Genomic DNA, 24,502 nt, shown 5'->3' with positions numbered 1-24,502 from the left:
TGGTTTGGGGCACGGCCAGGTTTGGGGCATGGACAGGGTGTGGCATGGCCAGGTGTGGAATGGCCAGGGGTGACATGGCCAGGTGTGGGGCATGGCCAGGGGTGACATGGCCAGGTGTGGAATGGCCAGGTTTGGGGCATGGCCAGGGTGTGGCATGGCCAGGTGTGGAATGGCCAGGGGTGACATGGCCAGGTGTGGGGCATGGCCAGGGGTGACATGGCCAGGTGTGGAATGGCCAGGGGTGACATGGCCAGGTGTGGGGCATGGCCAGGGGTGACATGGCCAGGTGTGGCATGGCCAGGGGTGACATGGCCAGGTGTGGAATGGCCAGGGGTGACATGGCCAGGTGTGGCATGGCCAGGTGTGGAATGGCCAGGTTTGGGGCATGGCCAGGGTGTGGCATGGCCAGGTGTGGAATGGCCAGGGGTGACATGGCCAGGTGTGGGGCATGGCCAGGGGTGACATGGCCAGGTGTGGCATGGCCAAGGGTGACATGACCAGGGCGTGGCATGGGCAGGGTTGGGGCATGGCCAGGGGTGGGACATGGCCAGGGGTGACATGGCCAGTTGTGGAATGGCCAGGTGTGGAATGGCCAGGTGTAGCATGGTCAGGGTGTGGCATAGCCAGGTGTGGCATGGCCAGGGTTGACATGGCCAGGTTTGGGGCATGGCCAGGTTTGGGGCATGGGCAGGGGTGTGGCATAGCCCGGTTTAGGGCATGGCCAGGTTTGGGGCATGGCCAGGTTTGGGGCATGGACATGGTGTGGCATGGCCAGGGGTGGGACATGGCCAGGGGTGACATGGCCAGGGGTGTGGCATGGCCAGGTTTGGGGCATGGCCAGGGTGTGGCATAGCCGGGTTTGGGACATGGCCAGGTGTGGGGCATGGCCAGGTGTGGGATATGGCCAGGGGTGTGGCATGGCCAGGTATGGCAGGGCCAGGTTTAGGGTGTGGCCAGGGTGGCCAAGGGTTTGGCATAGCCAGGTTTGGGGCATGGCCAGGGTGTGGGACATGGCCAGGTTTGGGGCATGGCCAGGTTTGGGACATGGCCAGGTTTGGGACATGGCCGGGGTGTGGCATAGCCAGGTATGGCATGGCCAGGTGTGGAATGGCCAGGGTGTGGGACATGGCCAGGGGTGACATGGCCAGGTGTGGAATGGCCAGGTGTAGCATGGTCAGGGGTGTGGCATAGCCAGGTTTGGAACATGGCCGGGGTGTGGCATGGCCAGGTGTGGCATGGCCAGGGGTGTGGCATAGCCAGGTTTGGGGCATGGCCAGGTGTGAGGCATGGCCAGGGCTGTGACACAGGCCGGACAGGAGCTGTGAGATCCAGAGGCAGAGGAGGGGAAGGGGAGATGAGTCCAGGATAATCCCTTCTCCCAGGAATTCCCTGCAAGCTGGCACTGCTGATCCCAGCGGAGCAATCTCAGCTCCATCTGCCAAGGATCCTCCCCGCTGGAAGTGCAGCGAGCCCAATTCTCTGGGTGGAAATAAATTCTGGAGAAGCCAGAATCCTGTGCGGAAGTGTGGCTGGGGCCTGGGGAATTCCCAGAGAGCAGGGTTCAGCCGCCTCCAGACAAATCTGTGCTGTGTGACATCCACGGGCCTGGGGAACGCCCTCCTTCTCCTTTAAAAATGGATCCAGGGTCGTTTTCCCAGCTTTGATCCAATAACTAGAGACACCCTCTGTGTTTTAGGATAATCCCCAGAAAATCTGGGATAAAGTGGGTGGGGAAGGACATGGAATTGCACCCAACCACCCCTACTCTGCTTTTTCTCTTTGCATTTGGGGGCCAATCCGGTAAAAGGAAGAGTGAAAGTGTTGGGATATTGGGACACAAGACAGATGATGGACTTCAGACTTGGTTAGTGTGAGAGATTTGATAGTGGGATGACTTGGTAATAGCAAACAGAACTTTGAGGATTAGATCAAGATTGCGAGAAGATTCAATCGGACGGGTTTACCAGAAAAAAAAAGAAAATTGCATCAGACTTCTGCAAGCAAGAGATGTTTAAAATGTATAAGTTTGTTTATGTGATGGTTAACCCAATCATTGTAGAAAAACATTACTAGTCTTCCTAGAATAAGTATATCAGCAGTTGTACCCCACAATAAATCCGGATTCTTTGGCCACCTCAAAGTCTTCCCCGTTTCTCTTCGTGGCCGATATGAAAGCAGTGGGAACAGGGCAGTTTGGGAACGTTTGTGATGGCAGACACAGCTCCGACCTCACCACGTGTGCCCCGGGGCAAGGGGCAGCCTGGGCTCGTGTTCCCCTCTGGGAATCCAGGAGATTTTATTATTTATTATTATAATTTTATTGTTAACCCAGGAGCCTCCAGAGCTGCTGGGATCTCTGTTCCCATCCTGCTGGTGGGAAAGGGACTGGGATGGACTGGGATGGACTGGGAGGGACTGGGATGGACTGGGATGGACTGGGATGGACTGGGAGGGACTGGGATGGACTGGGATGGACTGGGATGGACTGGGGTGGACTGGGGTGGACTGGGAGGGACTGGGATGGACTGGGAGGGACTGGGGTGTACTGGGATGGACTGGGATGGACTGGGGTGGACTGGGAGGGACTGGGATGGACTGGGGTGGACTGGGATGGACTGGGGTGTACTGGGATGGACTGGGAGGGACTGGGAGGGACTGGGAGGGACGGGGATGGACTGGGAGGGACTGGGATGGACTGGGATGGACTGGGGGGACTGGGATGGACTGGGATGGACTGGGAGGGACTAGGAGGGACTGGGGTGTACTGGGAGGGACTGGGGGGACTGGGATGGACTGGGATGGACTGGGGTGGACTGGGATGGACTGGGGTGGACTGGGATGGACTGGGATGGACTGGGGTGGACTGGGATGAACTGGGAGGGACTGGGGGGGACTGGGATGGACTGGGAGGGACTGGGAGGGACTGGGATGGACTGGGATGGACTGGGAGGGACTGGGGTGGACTGGGATGGACTGGGGGGGACTGGGATGTACTGGGAGGGACTGGGGTGTACTGGGATGGACTGGGATGGACTGGGGTGGACTGGGGTGTACTGGGATGGACTGGGAGGGACTGGGATGGACTGGGGTGTACTGGGCTGCTGGCTGGGAGGACAGGCCTTGCCTAAGCTCATGTTAAGGAGGTGCCCATCCTTAAATATCATCCCTTCCTTTTTTAACAGAGGATATTGGGAATGTTTTTTGTATTTTATTGGATCTTAACACAGCAGCCATCCAGACCCTTCCAAGAGGCTGGAGCTGCCAGTCAAACTCTTCCACGAGATTTTTCTCCTTCCCCTTTTGAACCTGGACTTTCCATGGAGTCGTGGAAGTGGTGTCTGAGGCATCTGAGGTGATGTCCCCTGCTGGGACATTCAGGTGGATCTCTGTGCACTAAGTGATACTGGCAAGTTATGCAACAAGAATCTGGTGCTCAAAACTAGCATTTTAATTCTGAAATGAGATTTAAAACTCCATGTGAATTATTGACAATGCAAACATCTTTCGGGATTTTTGTCTTTTCTACTTTTTTTTTTTTTTTTTTCAATTGTTTGTTCTCAAATTCATGCCAAGCCTCGTTCTCTTAAATAAAATTACAGTTCTGGCCACACCGCCCCTTTCTCCTGAGTCTGAGCATGGGGCTGGTGGCCTCAAGCAGTGTTGGTTTGTGCTGCTGAGCTGGGTCAGGAATATTTGGGAATTGGATGGGAGACCTCCAGGGCACTTCCCCGTGTGCGTTGGGTTCAGTAAATGCTGCTGTAAATCCCATTTATTGCAGCCACCAAGAGCAGGCCTCTGTTAGAGAATCGGGGAATGTTTGGGGTTGGGAGAGACCTCCAGCATCCTCTCATCCAGGCATTCTCCCAGCACGTTGTGTTGGCTCCTGTACAAGTGGAAATGTGCTCGGGAATCCACAGCCGGAGGTTGCCCAGAGCCTTGGGAAGGGGAAAGCCGTGGCACGAGCAGGCCAAAGCAGTGAACTCGTTAACTGCACACCTCACACTCCAATTGAATCAAGATTTTGGGGGTTCCTGGGAGTGCAGCGATGTCCTGGAGAGATGTGCTCTGACCATGGGATAGCCCTGCAAACAGGAGGAGCTGGGATCCACCCAGTTCAGCACAAAGAGAGTCAGGAGCTCCTGGAGGCCAAACTGGGTCTCCTCAACGTCCCAAATTATTGGTGCCGTGGGACCCTGGGTCTTGTCCCCGTCTGGGAATCCCCGGGGAAGGGCATGGGCTCAGCTGAGGAAAAACCCCATTTTTGGGGGTATTTTTGGGGCCCGTCTCACACTCAGAACCATTTTTAGACAGTTTTGAATCACAAGTGGGGGCTTGTCACAGCTTATTTGGTCTCGTGCCTTTTATCTCTTGGTGTCAGATTTGTGGGATCATGGACACCTTCCCTATCCAGACCCTGTCCAGCACTTCCAGGGCTCCAGGGGCAGCCACAGCTGCTCTGGGAATTCCATCCCAGCCCCTCCCCACCCTCCCAGCCCGGAATTCCTTCCCAAAATCCCATCCAAACCAGCACATGGAATCCTGGATTGATTTGGGTTGGAGGAGACCCCAAAGCTCAGCTGGTCCCACCGTGGGTCCCACTCCTCCCACTGTCCCAGGCTGCTCCAAGCCCCGTCCAGCCTGGCCTTGGACACTCCAGCGCTCCAGGGGCAGCCACAGCTGCTCTGGGAATTCCATCCCAGCCCCTCCCCACCCTCATTCCTTCCCATTTTCCCCCCGGGCTGGTCTCAGAGCTCTTCTCCCACCTGAATTATTCATCCTTCACAGCCATTTCTTTGCTTGTTGATTTGTTTGGGACAAAACCCAACAAGCTCTGTTGCGGTGAGTGAAATAAAACCAGGCTCACTGCAGGCTGATTTCATGCACTGTTGAAATATTCCCTCAAATCTTCAGCCTCTCAGGCCCCCAGCAGCACCAGCACAGCAGAGTTTTCCTCTCCAGGCTGTTCCCAGCCTCCTTCCTGACCCTCTGGTGCTGAAATTCAGCCCAGGAAGCAGCAAAGGTGGGGCAGGAGGAAGGAGAAAAGCCACATTTCTGCCGGCAGTGTCACTTCTGGGGTGTTGGCACCGCTCTGAGCTGGGACTCAGGGCTAAACCCCACTCGCAGTCTCACTAGGGAGCCTCTGGGGTTCCCTCTCTGCTGGCAGGGCAGATTCTTATCACCCATCCCTGCAGAGCTGCTTTATCCTCCTGCCGCCTCATCCACGCAAAGCCTCACCTGGGCACAGGTGAGCTCCCAAACCCAGCAGCTCATCCGGCTCAGGAGAAGCTGAAGCACTTTTTTTTTTTTTTTTTTGGTCACAAGAATCAGCCTTAAGGCTCAGGGCCTGTTGTCAGAGGAGAGCAGATGCTCCGAGGGCTTTCCTGAGCCCCCTCTCCACCCACCAGGACCCACCACCCGCACAGGGAAGAATTCCCTCCCAAATCCCACCCAACCCTGCCCGCCTTCATTTTTAAACCATTTATTTGTGTGCTATCAGAGCAGTTTCCTCTGCTGGGATTGTGCCAGGCTGGTTCCAAAGCATCAGGGGAAAAAAAAGGAAATCTTTGGTTCTGCTGCTTGAATTCTGTTCCTGATGGCTGATGTTGGCTCTTGGCAGAGAGGATTGATTTTATTTCCATTTCAATCTGGACGGGCAGGAGAGGCCCCAGTCACGAGGAAAAGCCTCTGAGCTGGTTGGATTCTGGGACTTGATCAAAACCAAGATTAAAACTGAGGGGTGTGGATGGTCCTGCTAGAATTCTCACAGCTCTTTTTGGGAGAAATCTCCTTGAAGGGATAAAACTGCTCCAAAGAGCCGCTGATTTTAGAAGATCTTCACATTGTCTGTGTGGAATGCGGGATTTTTAGATTGGCCTCTTGTTTCCAGGACAGTGTGGGAGCACAGCCCTGGGTTATTTGACCATGCCCAGTTTTGGGGATTCAGGATTGGGTTTTAGAGCTGCCAGTGGGATTTGACAAATTCTACTCCTGTATTGTGGTAACTAAAATATATTTATAGTATATTATTATAGTTATTCTATTATTATGATCTTCTTAATAATCATACTATATTATTATTATTATTATTATTATTATTATTATTATTATTATTATTATTATTATTATTGTATATTATATAGTATATTATATATATTATTATATTATAATATTATAATAATAATAATAATAATAATAATAATAATAATATAGTAGAATATTATATCTATTTCTAGTATATTTTCATCTGACATGAGGTGGAGCTTGGCATCTTAGGGAGATTTTGTGTCTTGATTTATCCATTTGCTCTATGTTAGATATATTGAGATACATAAAATAGATATCCACATGTAAAAATATATTGATATCTATTAAATATTTATAGATATAATAAAGATTAATACATGTATTGATATATAAAAGTCTGTATTGATATATAAACTGATATTGATATGTGTGTTTATATATATATATATACATGGATCAATAGCTATTGAAATAGATATGTGGTATTTGTTAGATAAATTTAACTTGAAAAGTTAGATATATTTGTAGGTTTATAAACTCAGTGTGGAATTAGAGTTTGAATCCTCAGCTGATTTCTCCTTTACCCCCAAATTCCCTGAGCTATTCCTTTATTTACAAGGTTAATAAAAGCCCTATTTTTCCCCCCCTTTATCCTCTCTCAACTCGGTCATTTCACTCTTTGCTTTTTCATTTTTTTTTTTTAAACTCTTTACCCAAAAATCTTCCAACAGTGACCCGTTCTTAAAAATCAAAACGTAATTAAAATAATAACTCCTCATCACCATCCTCCTCTCCATGCCACGAGTCCAGCCCCTTTCCCTCCCGGAGCAGCATCTCTGCTGAGTTCCCAGCGGGATCGAACCCAGGGATGCTGCTGGGGTAAAACGTGGAAAATCCTCTGCTGCTCCAGCCCCGGGTGGGTAAAACCCTGCTGGGAGCGTTGGCATTTCTCCAAACCAGGCCCAAAACTCTGACATTCCTTGGTTTGTGCCGAATTCCAGGCTTTATTCCAGGAATAAATGTTTGGAAACTGCAGCAACCCAGTGTGGATTTGTGTTGGGCCAACACTTCACCCGAAATATCTCTCGGAATGCTCAGTTTAGAACAATTAGACAGCAGGAAGAGACCTGATTATTTATTTTTTCATCCCTTGAAGTGCAGAGAAGCTGCTTGGGGTTATTTTAGGCTTTTCTTCGTGCACGGGGCAGCCCTGCTGAGCATCTCTGCTGCTGGAAGCACACAGAGCAGATTCTGGGGCTTGGGACACTTTGTCACCTTGGAAAGAAATGCCTTTCCCTTGGGGGGATTGTGCAATGTGCATCCGTGGAATAATATTCTAATCAGAAAATAATTGCAAGGAGATACTCTTGACGCTGGAAGTCGGGGTGAATAAAAAGGAGTTTGGGTTAATGTGACAGAGCACTTTTAATGCCTGCAAGCGGGTGGAAACAATAAAGAACTTCAGGGATTTTAATCTTGTTTGTCAAGTAATTTATCACAGTTGTTTTCATAAATCTCAGAGATAATCAGCATCCGTGGCAAATGGAACTGGATTAAACATGAGCTGCTGGGTTGTTCTGTTCAGCTGGGTCCTGTCGCACAACGTGTCAGGATTTTCCTGGGACACATCCGCAGAGCAACATCTCAGACACCGAGGAGGGGATTGGGAAGACAGAATTCCATCTCAGAATTCCAGGGACAGCAGGTTTGCAATGCCTCTGCTCCCTCCCGGGCAGCTGAATCCTGGACCGAGCCCCCGCCAGGGTGGGGAGTGAGGCCAGCAGGAGCTTCTCAAGCCTTGTGGATGGAGGTGATCCCAGTTCAGGGAGTCCTTGCAGAGCAATTCCTGCCTTTCCACAGGGATTCCATGGTTTTAGAGACCATTCCATTATATCAGAGACCTTGTGGCTCTGCACAACTCCCAGGGCAGCCGGGGGGGTCAGGCTGTGCTCCAGGGAACAGGGACAGGAGGAGAGGGAACGGCCTCAGGCTGGGCCAGGGCAGGCTCAGGGTGGGCAGCACCAGGAATTTCCCCATGGGAAGGGTGCTCAGGCCTTGGAACTGCCCAGGGAGTTTTGGAATGCCCTGGAGATGTCCAAGGAACTCCTGGAGGTGGCACTCGGTGCTCTGGGCTGAGGACAAGGTGGGCATCGGGCACAGCTTGGACTCAGCAATCCCAGAGGTCCTTTCCAACCTCAAAGATTCTGGGATGGATTCAACAGTGCTCAGGAAATTTCTGATTTTGCTTGAACTTTTTGCCTGGATTTTTTTTTTTTTTTTTTTTTTTTTGCCTGGAAATTGTCGCCCTTTTCACTAATTCAAGGAGGATCTGGGGGAACTGCACTTTGGATTTGAAGATTTTGGAGCAAAACCTTCCATGGCTTGTCAATACCATCCACGGGAGCCTCCATCTCTGGACAGCTGTGGGAATGTGGCACTTGGGGACACAGCTCAGTGTGGCCTTGGCAGTGCTGGGGGACGGCTGCACTCGATCATCTCAGAGGGTTTGGCCAACCTCAACAGCTCCACGACCAAACAGGCATTTGGGATATGGACAGCAGAAGTGCCACCTCCTGGTGCTTGTGGGCCCCCCAAGTGGGATTTGTGGCACCACAACCCCCCCCAACAGCGTGTGGGACCCGGGCTGAACACCTGGATCAGGTACAAACACCTCTGAGTGAGTTAAAAGTGGCAGGGATGGCTTCAAAGCAGCCCTTGAGGGACAGGCTGCTCTCCCCGGAATCGGGCTCACGATTGGATTTGGGGAAGCAGCCGTGCTTGGCCGGAGCTGGAGATCTGTCTCTATTAGAGCTCAGCTCAGGGTGCCTTTGGCTCCTGCAGCAGCTGTATTTTATCACTTGAAAACGCTGGGTAATGCTGCATCAATAAATCCTGAATTAAGGAAATCTGCAAAGGAGCAACAGCCTTATCTTAATTAAGCAAAATCTATGGCTCCTGCCACAGCCCGGACCAGGAGCCAGTCAGCCTTGGAACAGCATTTTTTCTGCTCTTTGATACTCCTTTTGGGGTTTTTTTTAGTGTAGGATTTGGGGTTGGGGACAGAAAAGCACGTGGCCTAGAAGTACTGTGACAGAAGGGGAGAGAGATGAAGGTACTTGATAAAGAGTTTTTCATGTGGTCTCTCCACTTTTAGCCCTTTTGAAGTAGAAATTGTCCTTCAAGATCCAACCCTGTGCCTTCCATCCTCCTCCCAGACCAGGGCTGGCAGCCTGAAGCTAAAACAGATCAGCTCCTTGGCTGAGCTGCCAAGTTTCCCGGAGAACTTTAAGTGACTTGGGTGAAATGGATCTGTTTTCCTACAGATTCTTTTTTTTTTTTTATTTCAGGCTTGGTTTTGTTTTCCTGACCCAAAAAAATCCCACAGCTGTCCGGTACTGTGTGAAGCTGGACTGTAAAGGAGGGATAACAACTTCCCTGGAAAGGAGGGATAAACATTTTCTCTACTCCGGCCCTTGCTGTGTCCCTTGGGATACTTGGACTGCGCCTAAAACATCGGGATCATCCTGTCTGAGCTCGGTGTTTGCCAAGCTGATCACAGAATCAAGGAACTGTGGAATGGTTTTGGTGGGAAGGGACCTTAAATCCCATCTAGTCCCACCTCTGCCATGGCAGGGACACCTCCCACTGTCCCAGGTTGCTCCAAGCCCCAGAGTCCAACCTGGCCTTGGGCACTGATGTTACTCTGCCTCTCCGAAACGTGAAGAGATGCATTTTCAGAGGATTTATCCTTTGTTTTTGTACAGATGGTATCACATTGTTTGGAGGCCACCACAGATAAGCTGTGATGAAAATTCTCCCTTACCGGTGATTTCCAGCTTGGTTCTTTTCCTTTTAAATGTTTATTCAGTCAACAAGAAAGGAACCGTGGGGCTTTTTCATTTTAATTTACAAACCTCACTGGCTCTCTGCTGTTGCCATTTAAAAGGGAGTTACGGCCAGAAAAATGATGTGATGAAAAATAAATGACCTGGGGCGCTCCATAAATTTCACCTGCTCCCTCCAAGACTCCCCCCATTGAATCTGCTCCGGTTGCAGACCCAAAAGGTGCCCCTGCAGATTGGCAGGACTGTGAAATCCAGTGGAAACCGTTCTTCCAGGCTTTCTCTGGAGCTCTGCTGTGCCTGGGCTCCTGCGGGCAGGGCCAGCAGGGCTGGACCTGAGCGTTGATGAACCACAGCCTTCCCATCATTCTTCCAGCAGCAACAGCATCAGACACCTTTGAGAAGGGCACGGGAGGCTTCTCAAAAAGAGTCAGAGTGGTACCTTTTGATGGATGTCGTCTTGAACAGCTGGAAGTGTTTCTGTCCTGGTTTTCCATCTTCATTGGGTTTTACTCCCAGCGGCCCAGGCTTAATTTTACCCAAAAAAAAGTGAATTGAAAGCTGCCCACAATCCTGTCCCACAGGTTTTGTGTTCCTGAGAACAAAAACTACTTTAGTTAAACAGAACCAGTGCCCTGCAAGCCCCAGTGGCTCTGAAAGAGCTGCCAAAGGGCTCTGCTGGGCAGGAGCTGGGGATGCAGCTGGGGCAGCCCAAAGCCTGGGTGTGAGTGCTGAGACAGAGCTGGAATTGTCTGTTCCCATCCTTCCCTTCTCCTGCCCAGCCCCAGCTCTGCAGGGATGTGTCCCTGGGATTCCTTTCCCTGCTGCTGTTACAGTAAGGTGGAGAAAAATTATTAAAAAAGGCCTCATGAAATCAGGCCTGCTCTGTTAGATCAGTGGCTGGCCTTGTCAAGCTAACACTCTGCAAGTTCCCATGTGCCCTGGGCTGCAAGATGTGGCTGGGGGTGTGTGTTCTATCCCCATCTGTCAGAGGTGGGGCAGTTATTTCTGCTCACTGGGCAGTTTTTTCTTTATCTCTCCCACAGCCAATCCTCCCTCCAGGAGATCTCTTCTGTTCATGGCCAGTGAGTGTCCCTGCATGGCTGAGAAAATTCCATCATCCCATGGGGAGAGGCTCTGCCCAGGGGAGCAGCCAAGCATTCCTACCTGGATACAATCTGAGGCTTTGGGACACCACAGCAGCCTGTGCCCACTGCATTCCCAGAGGAGCAGCTCTCTGCCCCACTGCATTCCCAGAGGAGCAGCTCTCTGCCCCACTGCATTCCCAGAGGAGCAGCTTTCTGCCCCACTGCATTCCCAGAGGAGCAGCTTTCTGCCCCACTGCATTCCCACAGGAGCAGCTTTCTGCCCCACTGCATTCCCAGAGGGAGCCCAGGCCCATCCACACCAGCCCTGGAGCTCCAGAGGAAAACTCCAGCCTTGTCCAGGATCCTGCTCCAGCAGAAGCACAGCTGGCACTGCAGGAGGGCTGAGTCCCCATGGAATGGCACTGCTGCCACCACCCTGACCCACAGCGTGCCAGGGCCTGCTCTGACTCCGGCAGGAGTTTGTTTTCTTTTTTGTTCTCTTGCATTTCTATTTTAAATAATTTCCTAGTAAAGAACTGTTATTCCTGCTCCCACATCTTTGCCTGAGAGCCCCTTAATTTCAAATTTATAACAATTTGGAGGGAGGGGGTTTACATTTTCTGTTTAAGGGGAGGCTCCTGCTTTCCTTAACAGACACCTGTCTTTTCAAACCAAGACACCCTATGAAAACAACCCTGGTGTGAGCAGTTCGTTAACATAACAATCCATTCCTGGGTAAAAAAACAACTATCACAAACATTAAATAAACATTAAATACACATTAAATCTATCCCATGAGAACCAGTGAATAAAATATGTAAACAATTGAAAAGCAGAGAAATTTGATGGACAATTGAAATACCCTTTACTAGCCAATAAAGTAACTGGCAAGAAAGCTACCAACCAATTGGTTATTTGAGGTGAATTCCTGGCCTTCTCCCAGGGTAGCTGTTCCTGTGTCCCTGGACACACTCCAGGTTCCTTGGATGGGGAGGTTTAAAGTCAGCAGAAGAGCTGGGAGGCTCTGGCGGAGTCGGACTCGGGACAGAAGGAGCCTCCTCTGTGCCTGTGGAGTCACACACGAGAGCTGTAAAACTGTACAGAAAGGAGTTGTGTGAATAAAGAGGCTTTTTCCACCATGAAGGAAATGGAGTCCTGCGTGGTTTATTCCTTTTCCTGCTGCCCCCTGTGTTTGACTCCAGGTGGCTCCTGGCAGGACCCCTGCAGGCACTGCCCTGCTGACCACGCCGGGGCAGCCGGACACAGCCACGTCTGCCACGGCCAGAGCCACCCGTGCGCTGCTTCGGGGCCACGCCACAGAGGGACACAGAGCCTGGCCAGGTTTGCCCTCTTCTGGGGGGATTTGACCTTTTTTTATTACTCGGACTGGGTTTTTTGATGGCAGAGTTAAAGGGAAGAAGCAGCTGCGGTGAAGGAGAATGCACGGAGAGGCGTGGGGGTGATGGAGCTGTGGGTGACCTGAATCACCCTGGAGCCCTGGAGTGCTTTGGGTGGGAAGGGACCTAAAATCCTATCCAGTCACCCCCCCTGCCATGGGCAGGGACATCTCCCACTATCCCAGGCTGCTCCAGCCTGGCCTTGGACACTTCCAGGGGCAGCCACAGCTGCTCTGGGAATTCCATCCCAGCCCCTCCCCACCCTCACAGCCAGGAATTCCCAGTTCCCAATATCCCATCCATCCCTGCCCTCTGGCAGTGGGAAGCCGTTCCCTGTGTCCTGTCCCTCCATCCCTTGTCCCCAGCCCCTCTCCAGCTCTCCTGGAGCCCCTCCAGGCCCTGCAAGGGGCTCTGAGGTGTCCCTGGGGCCTTCCCTTCTCCAGGTGAACCACCCCAGCTTTCCCAGCCTGTGTCCAGAGGGGCTCCAGCCCTCAGAGCATCTCCGTGGCCTCCTCTGGACTTGCTCCACCAGATCCCTGTCCACTGGATGTTTGGAGCCCTAAATAAATAGTCCAAGGGTCCATTTTTCCCAGCTAGGAAGAGGGACGTGGCTGGGAAGCCCCCAAAAACTGAGCATTGCTGCTTTCAATGAGCTGAGTGGCCACTGCTTCACCTCCTTTAATACACAAAAACCTCCCCTGTGCTTCCCCTTCTGCCCCCTCAAACCATCTTCCCATTTGGGGTGGATTTACTGGTTGTTCTTTATTCCAGAAAGAACCTGGTCGTGGCTTCCAGCTGGGAGGTCCAGATCGAGCAGGAGAGGGGCGATGCCAGACAGACCCAAGGACACAAAACCCACCCAAGGGACAGGAGAAGCCAAATTATTTTTTCCAGAGCATACCTGGAAGGGTCTCACAAGCTGCCAGAGCTCAGCTGGAGGGGACCAGAACAGCTTCGCTTTTCTCCCTCTTTTATTTTTCATTCTATTTTGGAGTGTGAGGACAAAGTGGATCCCCCAGCCTGGCTGCTCCTCCTCCTCCTCCTCCTCCCCACAACAAACCAATATTGACAATCAGGTCAGGGCACCTTAAATGTTTGGGAGAAGTGGTTTTGTCCCTTTCCCGAGCCTGTCTGCTGGCATTACACCGAGGAACAGGAACGCTCCTGCTCTGCTCATGCGTTAAGGATGGATCGCTCTATTTTCTTCCCAAATAACAGAGGAAAGGGAAGCAGCTGTGACAACTTAAGCATTGAGGAATCATAAATCATCCTCCCTTTCCCTTGTCCCCCCACATATCACGAAAAATAAATGTGGAGCCCTTTCGGAGATGTTTTTTTTTACACTTTTCATTTAGAGGTTTGAACTCTGGGGTTTGGAAATAGGTTTTTTTTTTTAATAAATAAGCAGTGCAATTAAAATGGCAAGGGGGTAACACTCGAGAAGGCTTAGAAATGAAATAGTGCCACAGTCCTGGTGTTCCACAATGTCCACGAGAATCCCCTCAATTTCTGATGGAAGTGGTGGTAATATGATTTCAGCTGATAAACATACGAGGTTTTACAAAAACTGCTGTTGTTTAATAGTTGGGGGCAAAAATAACTTTTCTTTTTTTTTTGTTTGACAGATTCTGCTCTCGGGTTGTGGATGCTCTTCAATTAATATTGAAGCCACATCACCTGAAAGCTCCTATATTCCATATTTCTCCTAATTTCTTCCTTTTTTTCCTTCATCTTGTGAACCTAAGGGATATCCTTGGCCACAGGAATTTTCTTAATATCGATTTCAGAGCTCGCTCCTGCATCAGCCTCTCCTCGTGGCTCAGCTCCCATTACTCTGCATGGCTGCTTTTCCTGGGCGAGGCCATTTACTTTTATTTGCCCTGGGGAAAACCCATTTCTGGCATGTCCCAGGAAAAACTCCTGGACTCCTTCTTGCTGCTTCAAACACTCCGGCTCAGAGAACACCTTGTCTGAGCCTCCACAGGATTTCAGCCTTTACCCCGCCCAAATTTCAAGATATTCAAGCAATAAATGTTAATTCTTTTATTTTGGCCTCTTTGGGGACTGTCGGAGCATACAAGTGCCTCACTGGGTGCATCCTTTTCCCCAAACCTTGGGATTTAACCCTCTTATCATTTGCCTTATCACTGCAGAACAGGAGGAAAACACCTCTGTACTTTGCAGAGGTTTTTAACCTTCCCTCTTTAAGGTTAATCAGGCCCATTAGCAGAAGTTAATTAAAGTAATTAGGTCGGTTAGCAGACTCTCCTTGGCCTTTGCTAAAGCTGGGAATGCGAGGCCCACCGTAAATACCTGAGATTAATGGCAGCGTTGCGCCGTAGTTTATCCCTTGTTTTCGGGAGAGGTGATCGGAGATTGATGCTCTCTCGGCTGATTTTATCATAAATATTGTAAATCGCCCCAGCCTGTCCTTTGCTGCCTGACTTGGCGCATTAAACTTTTATCCTCCCCATGCAGCCTCTGTCGGAGACAGCCGCTGCCCTGAAGGATCCGCTGGTGAAAATAGCAGGATTTGTTTCTCCCCCGGGGGAATCCCATTGTGCCGGGGCCGGGGAAGATGTTTAAAGATCTTCTGTGCCATTGCTTCTGTTTAGTCGCGCGGCTTGTCCTGAGCCACTGCGACATCCCCTTCTCCTGAGCTGTTGTGTTTTGGCTAGCAGCGATTTTCTCGTTCCTCGGCCCTGACATCACTGACAGCCACACTGGATACACTTCACCTCCAATCTCGTCTCGCACCACGGGAAAAAGCCACTTTTTCCTTCATGTTTTTGTTTTTTTTTTTTTTTTTTTTTCTTTTTTCCTTTTGACGATTTCCCACCTGCTGTTCCCATCTCCAGCTGGGCAGGAGGACAGGGAATCTTCCCTCTCCACCTCTTCCCTCCCATCTCCTCTCTAATGGCTTTTCTCCTGGTGAGACCTGGAAATTTCTCCCACCTCTGGGATGTTTTCAAGCTGAGAGAGAGTCGATTTAGAGGGATATGGGGAGGAATGGAAGTGTGGCAAGTTGGGAATTGCAGAGTGCAAGGAGGATGGAGAGCAGAGGGACAGGACAAGGGGGAATGGCCTTAAGGTTTAAATGGGATTTTGGGAAGGAATTCCTGGCTGGGAGGGATATGGGGAAGAATGGAAGTGTGAAAAGTTGGGAACTGCAGAGTGCGAGGAGGATGGAGAACGGAGGGACAGGACAAGGGGGAATGGCCTTAAGGTTTAAATGGGATTTTGGGCAGAAATTCCTCCCTGGAAGGGTGGGGACGGGCTGGGATGGAATTCCCAGAGCAGCTGTGGCTGCCCCTGGATCCCTGGAATGCCCAGGCTGGATCACCTGGAAGGTTCCCTGCCCATGGCGAGGCGTGGAATGGGGTAAACCTTAAAGTCCCTTCCCAAACATTCCACGATTCCCTTCCTCATTAACTCCTGGACTCTGCCTGGCACTGGCGGTGGGATTATGCCAGAGTTTATTTTCTCCCAAGGGGGAAAATTTTGCCCCCAGCCTGGGTTTTCTGCGCTGGGTCAGGACACCGGCACAGCACCGGGGAGCCTCTTTGCCACCTGCGTCGTATCACAGCTTTACTTTGCACATAAATCTAAATATAAACATAAAATATAAATATCCTGATATGTAAATTTATTTCTCTTTCTATATAAATGTATCTCTCCTTATATAAAAGTATACGCTTCCTTATATACAAATATATACCTCCCTATATACAAATATTTGTCTCCTTATATATAAATATTTTTTCCTTCTATATAAATATATATCTCCTTATGTATAAATATATCACATATAAATATATATCCTTATATATAAATATATCTGTCCTATATATAAATATTTGTCTTCTTATATATAAATATATCACACATAAATATATATCCTTATATATAAATATTTTTCTCCTCCTAGATAAATATTTGTCTCCTAATATATAAACATGTATCTCATATATCAATATATCACATATAAATATATCCTTATATATAAATCAATACCTCCTTATATATAAATGTTTTTCTCCTTCTATATAAATACGTATCTCCTTATACACAAATATTTGTCTCCTTATATATAAATATTTGTCTCCTAATAGATAAATATGTATCTCCTTATATATAAACATATCACATAAAAATACATTATCCTTATATATAAATCTATATTTATAAATATAATTATAAATGTTCTTATGTATAAGTGCTGCTTTAACACCATAATGTCTATGAGTGCAGCTCGTGGCCCCCTGAATAGATGTATTTTGACTTTTTTTCCTATTTTTTCCATCATTTTCTTTTAACGCCCAATAAATACTGGAGGGTTTTGGAATTTGCATCTCACTTCCAGCAGAGTCTGTCCCAAACACTCACGTTGGTGTTTTCAGACAATCACTCCTTGATTCCCTAAAAAATTCCATTTTTTTTAGTGCCTGAACAGAGATTTTTTTTTTTCCCTCATTTGCTTGTCCCGTCCACAAAAGTGTCACTTTAGGGTGAGAGGGGATTTCAAAACCGCTGAAAATTTGGTGGAAGATGTGGAAAACACCAAAAAAAAAAAATAGATTCCTGATATTAAAAGAGTTACTGGACATGAAATGGAAACAGATGCCAAGGAGAAAAAAATGCACCAGACTCAGAATAATCTCTTCCTAAAGGAGAAAGGAAATGCACAAACACAAGAATAAAAAATATCCTACGAATGTGCTACAGGGTTAACAAATATCCTACAAATATCCTTCATAGTTAACAAATGACCTACAAAATCCAGTAAAAAATATCCTACAAACACACTACAGGATTAACAAATATCCTACAAATGCACTACAGAGTTAATAAATATCCTATAAATATCACATAACAAATATCCTGCAAATACACTACAGAATTAACAAATACCCTATAAATATCTCTTAGCAAATACCCAACAAATATCCTACAAATACCTACTAAAAATATCCTACAAATACACTAGAAGGATAACAAAGATCCTACAAATATGCAGTAACAAATATCCTATAAATAAACGTCAGGGATTACAAATATCCCACAAAAATCCAGTAACAAATGCCCTACAAATTCATTCCAGGGTTAACAAATATCCTACAAATATCCTCTAAAAATATCCTATAAATACACTACAAGGTTAAAAAATATCCTACAAATACACTACAGGGTTAACAAATATCCTATAAATATCCCATAACAAATATCCTACAAATATACTACAGAGTTAACAAATGTCCTACAAAAATCCAGTAAAAAATATCCTACAAATACACTACAAGGTTTACAAATATCCTGCAAATACACTACAGGGATTACAAATACCCTACAAATATCTAGTTACAAATACCCTACAAATATGCTGCAGGGTTAACAAATATCCTATAAATTGACCATAACAAATAACCGACAAATATCCTACAAAGTTAACAAATATCCTACAAATATCCACTAAAATATCCTACAAATACACTAGAAGGATAACAAAGATCCTACAAATAGGCTACAGGGTTAACAAATATCCTATAAATATCCCATAAGAAATATTGTGCAAATATACTACAGATGGTCTAAAAATGTTCTAAAATGTTCTAAAAGGATAAAAGATATCCTAAAAAAATCCAGTGACAAATACCCTACAAATACACCACAAGGTGAACAAATATCCCATAAATATCCTCTATCAAATATCCTACAAATACAATACAGGGATAACAATTATCCTACAAAAATCCAGTAAGAAATATCCCATAAATACACTACAGGGATTACAAATACCCTACAAATATCTAGTTACAAATACCCTACAAATTGGCTACAGGGTTAACAAATATCCTATAAATAGCCCATAACAAATAACCGACAAATATCCTACAAAGTTAACAAATATCCTACAAATATCCACTAAAAATATCCTAGAAATACACTAGAAGGATAACAAAGATCCTACAAATAGGCTACAGGGTTAACAAATATCCTATAAATATCCCACAAGAAATATTGTGCAAATATAATACAAATGTTCTAAAAATGTTTTAAAATGTTCTAAAAGGATAAAAGATATCCTAAAAGAATCCAGTGACAAATACCCTACAAATACACCACAAGGTGAACAAATATCCCATAAATATCCCCTAAAAAATATCCTACAAATACAATACAGGGATAACAATTATCCTACAAAAACCCAGTAAGAAATATCCCATAAATACACTACAGGGATTACAAATACCCTACAAATATCTAGTTACAAATACCCTACAAATAGGCTGCAGGGTTAACAAATATCCTATAAATATCCCGTAACAAATAACCAACAAATATCCTACAAAGTTAACAAATATCCTACAAATATCCACTAAAATATCCTACAAATACACTAGAAGGATAACAAAGATCCTACAAATATGCTACAGGGTTAACAAATATCCTATAAATATCCCATAACAAATAACAGAAAAATATCCTACAAAGTTAACAAATATCCTACAAATATCCACTAAAAATATCCTAGAAATACACTAGAAGGATAACAAAGATCCTACAAATAGGCTACAGGGTTAAAAAATATCCTATAAATATCCCATAAGAAATATCATGCAAATATACTACAAATGTTCTAAAAATGTTCTAAAATGTTCTAAAAGGATAAAAGATATCCTAAAAGAATCCAGTGACAAATACCCTACAAATACACCACAAGGTGAACAAATATCCCATAAATATCCTCTATCAAATATCCTACAAATACAATACAGGGATAACAATTATCCTACAAAAATCCAGTAAGAAATATCCCATAAATACACTACAGGGATTACAAATACCCTACAAATATCTAGTTACAAATACCCTACAAATAGGCTGCGGGGTTAACAAATATCCTATAAATATCCCGTAACAAATATCCTACAAAGTTAACAAACGTCCTACAAAAATCCACCAAAAAGATCCTATAAATATACTACAAGGAAAAGAAATCTCCCACAAATATCCGACAAGTTTAACGAGTATCCTACAAATACACTCGAAGGGTAACAAATATCCTACAAATATCCTACAAATATATTGCAAGGTTAACAAATATCCTGCAAGTTTAACAAGTATCCTACAAGGAGAACAAATATCCGGCAAATATCCAGTAACCCTTGTAGGATAAATGTTCTTGTTAAGTAAATAATTAAAATTATCTCTGGTATAAATCATTAATTTCTTCTGTGCGGCTGCTGTGAGATTTTTTAATTTATATTTAAAGTCTTACCCAAGTCAAGCCTAAACTGGTTTTTTTCCTGCTTTTTCTCTCTCTTTTTTTTTTTTTTTTTTTTGGACAATGCTTTTTTAATGTGGAAATTTCCAGAAAACATCCAAACTCCTGGAAGTTTTCAGCGCTGACCAAATTTTCCAAATTATTGGCCCCTGTTCTGAGGGAGTTGTGGAATTTTGGGGTTTCAGTCACAGCAAAACCAGGGATACAGGGATATTTTTTTACTGGAAATTTGTAGCGTGAGAGGGACAGAAAAGTCACAATTAAAGTCAGTGACAATTACCCTACAAGAATATCCCAAAAGGATATTTGGGGTTGGCTTCAATTGGGATTTTTCCCTTCCTCTCATCTATTTCTGGCTGCCTGGAAGGTTCTGCAGTATCCCAATGGTTTTTTTTGGAATTTTGCGGAACAGGGTTGGGACAGAAGGACAGGGATGGAGACTTGGGTTTTGCAGGGATAAGTCTAAATCCCAAACAAATCCTGGTCTGGATGAATTCAGTGGAGCATCCATGGGGTGGAGAATCCCCAGGGAATCCTGCCTTGTGTCCCAATGGGATATCCATGGGGTGGAGAACCTCCAGGGAATCCTGCCTTGTGTCCCAATGGGATATCCATGGGGTGGAAACCCCCAGGGAATCCTGCCTTGTGTCCCAATGGGATATCCATGGGGTGGAAACCCCCAGGGAATCCTGCCTTGTGTCCCCATGGAGCATCCATGGGGTGGAGAACCCCCAGGGAATCCTGCCTTGTGTCCCAATGGGATATCCATGGGGAGGAAACCCCCAGGGAATCCTGCCTTGTGTCCCAATGGGATATCCATGGGGTGGAGAATCCCCAGGGAATCCTGCCTTGTGTCCCAATGGGATATCCATGGGGTGGAGAATCCCCAGGGAATCCTGCCTTGTGTCCCCATGGAGCATCCATGGGGTGGAGAACCCCCAGGGAATCCTGCCTTGTGTCCCAATGGGATATCCATGGGGTGGAGAATCCCCAGGGAATCCTGCCTTGTGTCCCAATGGGATATCCATGGGGTGGAGAATCCCCAGGGAATCCTGCCTGTGTCCCAATGGGATATCCATGGGGTGGAAATCCCCAGGGAATCCTGCCTTGTGTCCCAATGGTGCTTCCATGGGGTGGAGAATCCCCAGGGAATCCTGCCTTGTGTCCCAATGGGATATCAATGGGGTGGAGAATCCCCAGGGAATCCTGCCTGTGTCCCAATGGGATATCAATGGGGTGGAGAATCCCCAGGGAATCCTGCCTTGTGTCCCCATGATGCTTCCATGGGGTGGAGAATCCCCAGGAATGAAAGTTTGGTGGTGCACGAACCTTTTCCCCTGTGAAAAGCCTCAATTCCCAAGAAATCTCTGATTTGCTTCCATTAATTCCCTGCCTTGGAGCCTCTCCTGTCCCACTCCTGCCCCAGGAACATGGGGACACCTTTATCCTGAAACCTCTTCATCCTGGAATTCCTTTTTCCTGGAGAGATTCCATGCCAGGAATGGACTAATATCATCAAAAACCCTCACAGTTTTCCTCACGTATCTGGGCCAGCCTGGATCTTGGGAATGGGACGTGGAAGGCTCTCAGAAGAGGAGCAATCGGGGAATTTGACAGGTGGAGGAATTCAGAGATGTTGCTCCCCGGTTTTGAAATGCTGGCGCTTCCTGCAGGTTTTCCCTTTGCTGCAGCCTGAGCTGTTGAGAGCGCCGAGTTAAGAAGGGATTCCCTGCTTTATTTGTTTATATAAAACAATGCAGAGCTCACGGTGCCCCGGAATGCAAAGCCAGTGGCGCCATTCCCACTTCTAATTGCAGGAGAACCAAAAATAAACGGTGGCGGGGGGGGGGGGAAAGCAGACCTCGCTCAAGGTCACGTGGAAGAGAGAGAGCTAAACACAGGAATTTGAGTCACCTCTGAATCCTGGAACTGTTTGGGTGGGAAGGGGCTGAAAGCCCATCCCATTCCACCCCCGACATGGGCAGGGACACCTCCCACTGGCCCACGTTGCTCCATCCTGGCCTTGGACACTTCCAGGGATCCTGAGGCAGCCACAGCTCCTCTGGGAATTCCATCCCAGCCCCTCCCCAGCCTCACAGGGGAGAATTTTTTCCCAATATCCCACCTAAACCCAAACTCTCCCAGTTTAAGCTGTTCCCCGTTATCCTGTCATTCCACCCCCCTGTAAAAATCCAGGCTGGACCCTTCCAGTGAATCCTATTTTATCTCCAGAGGAAACTCAACTTGATAAAAGATGTGGAGCCGAGGTGCTCCCACCAGAATCTCTGCATCCATAAAAGAGGTGAAACTTCCCCCAAAACCCTTGGAGCGATCAGTGCAAGTACCAGGAGCCAAATCCAGGAGGAATAATAACAGAGTCAAGGATAAAGGGACAAAGTGAGTCAATCCAATCATTATGCAGGGATAATATTTCTTACTGTCCAAGGAGAATATTAAGCTGCTGCCTAGCAAGAAAAAAAAAAAAAAAAAAAAGAATAAGCAGAAAAAGTTATTAAGGAATGATAATGGAGGGAAGGGAATATGATGTTGATTCTCCCAACAGTTATGAATGAATAAAGATACAGTGGCTGTGATAAAAAAATCACATTTCCCTGGAGAGAATGGAAAAAAAACCCAGCCACTGCCAAATCCAGATCATTCTTTCAAATGCTGAGCACAGAAATAACCCCACCTTTTCAAGTTTGCTGCTGATAAGTCCTAATCGGACGCTTTGAGTCATAAAAACATTCCCAGATTTCAATCTGCTTGGAGAGGAGCAATAAATCACCAGGATGGTGCAGACGGCTCCTCCGGCAGCAGTCCTGGAATCACTCATTTGGCACTTAAAAATAAAAGTGAGAACGACAAACCTGCCGTGTGCTCGGTGGTCATATTACCTCAAATATTTATAACGCATCAAACGTTGCTGTGTTACAACAGCCACAGAACGGCGGGAGCGGCAAAGATTCTGGAACTGGAAAATCAAACGGTCTCTCAGCGCTGGAGGAGGCGATTGGCTGCACCAAAGGGTGACATTTTTAAAAACAAACAAAAAATCGGGGATTCTTTCAAGTCCCTCCCTCCTCTCAAGGTGCACTTTGCATCTTCCTGCAGCTCCGGGGAGAGCTGGGCCAGGCAGCCTCGAACCAGGGGAGGTTTTATGGTGGAAATTACTGAAAATGAGCTGCCCCGGAATTCTGGGTGGGAGTGGGAGCCACGGGATTCTGGGCATGGGAGCCATGGAATTCTGGGCATGGGAGCCATGGAATTCTGGGCAGTGGGAGCCATTGAATTCTGGGCAGTGGGAGTGGGAGCCATGGAATTCTGGGCATGGGAGCCATGGAATTCTGGGCAGGGGAGCCATGGAATTCTGGGCAGTGGGAGTGGGAGCCACGGCATTCTGGGAAGGGGAGCCATGGAATTCTGTGTAGGGGAGCCATGGAAATCTGGGCAGTGGGAGCCGTGGAAATCTGGGCAGTGGGAGTGGGAGCCATGGAATTCTGGGCAGGGGAGCCATGGAATTCTGGGCAGGGGAGCCATGGAATTCTGGGCAGGGGAGCCATGGAAATCTGGGCATGGGAGCCATGGAATTCTGGGCAGGGGAGCCATGGAATTCTGGGCAGTGGAAGCCGTGGAATTCTGGGCATGGGAGCCATGGAATTCTGGGCATGGGAGCCATGGAAATCTGGGCAGTGGGAGTGGGAGCCATGGAATTCTGAGCAGTGGGAGCCATGGAATTCTGGGCATGGGAGCCATTGAATTCTGGGCATGGGAGCCATGGAATTCTGGGCAGTGGGAGCCATGGAATTCTGGGCAGTGGGAGTAGGAGCCATGGAATTCTGAGCAGTGGGAGCCATGGAATTCTGGGCAGTGGGAGCCATGGAATTCTGGACATGGGAGCCATGGAATTCTGGGCAGGGGAGCCATGGAAATCTGGGCATGGGAGCCATGGAATTTTTAATTTTCCTAATAAAGGACTGTTATTCCTATTCCCATATCTTTGCCTAAGACCCCCTTAATTTCAAAATTACAATAATTCGGAGGGAGGGGTTTTACAGTTTCCATTTCAGGCGAGGCTCCTGCCTTCCTTAGCAGACACCTGCCTTTTCAAACCAGGACAGCTGGGATTGACCTTTCCCCCTGCACCTGGTGAGAGATTAAACCACAGCAGATGCTTGGAGCAGAAAGTGGGATCTCACCCAGGCTCAGCTGAGCATCTGGAACGTTTCCTCCCTGCAGCCTGGCTGGGAAGGGAATTTAGGGAGCGATTCCTGCTGCTCCCTTCTGCTGCTTGCCACGGGCTTTTCCAGCCCTTCTGTTGGCTGGATGGGTCTGACAGGGAGAGGCAGGACAGGGGTCTTGGCTCCGTCAGTGGGATCGGAGTGATCCGGGATGACGCTGATGGATGCTGGAATGGCAGCCCTGGACCGCGATGTTCCTGGACCAGTGCACAGCAGAATGAGTTGAGCGCGAGCCAAGCTCTGAGATCTCCGTTCCTCGCTGCCAGTGACCCCGGTTTTCACTTTTTTGGCCACTGTTCGCCATGAAAATCCTGCTTTGGGGATATTTTGGCAAAGAAGTTGGGGGCAGTTTCCAGACCCAGTCTCCCAGGGATGGATCTCGACGCTGGATGTCTAAATTGGGATTTCACCCTTGCGGTTATCTGGCACATGCAGAAGGTTGTTCTTGCTTTCAGGAATTAAGTAATCCTAAAGGTTAAGCCCATGGGGTGTTCTCAGTCCTGCAAAAATTAATATGGTGACATTTAACTGCTATTAGAAAAAAAAAAACAACTAATTTTTTGCCTTCCCACACCCCTGCCCTCCCCTCCTTTTTTTTTTCCTTGGGAAAGCACATGAGGCGCTT

Source organism: Vidua chalybeata, chromosome 28 (genome assembly GCF_026979565.1).
Source record: "Vidua chalybeata isolate OUT-0048 chromosome 28, bVidCha1 merged haplotype, whole genome shotgun sequence".
Classification (NCBI taxonomy): Eukaryota; Metazoa; Chordata; class Aves; order Passeriformes; family Viduidae; genus Vidua; species Vidua chalybeata.
Note: the sequence above shows the minus strand (reverse complement) of the source record.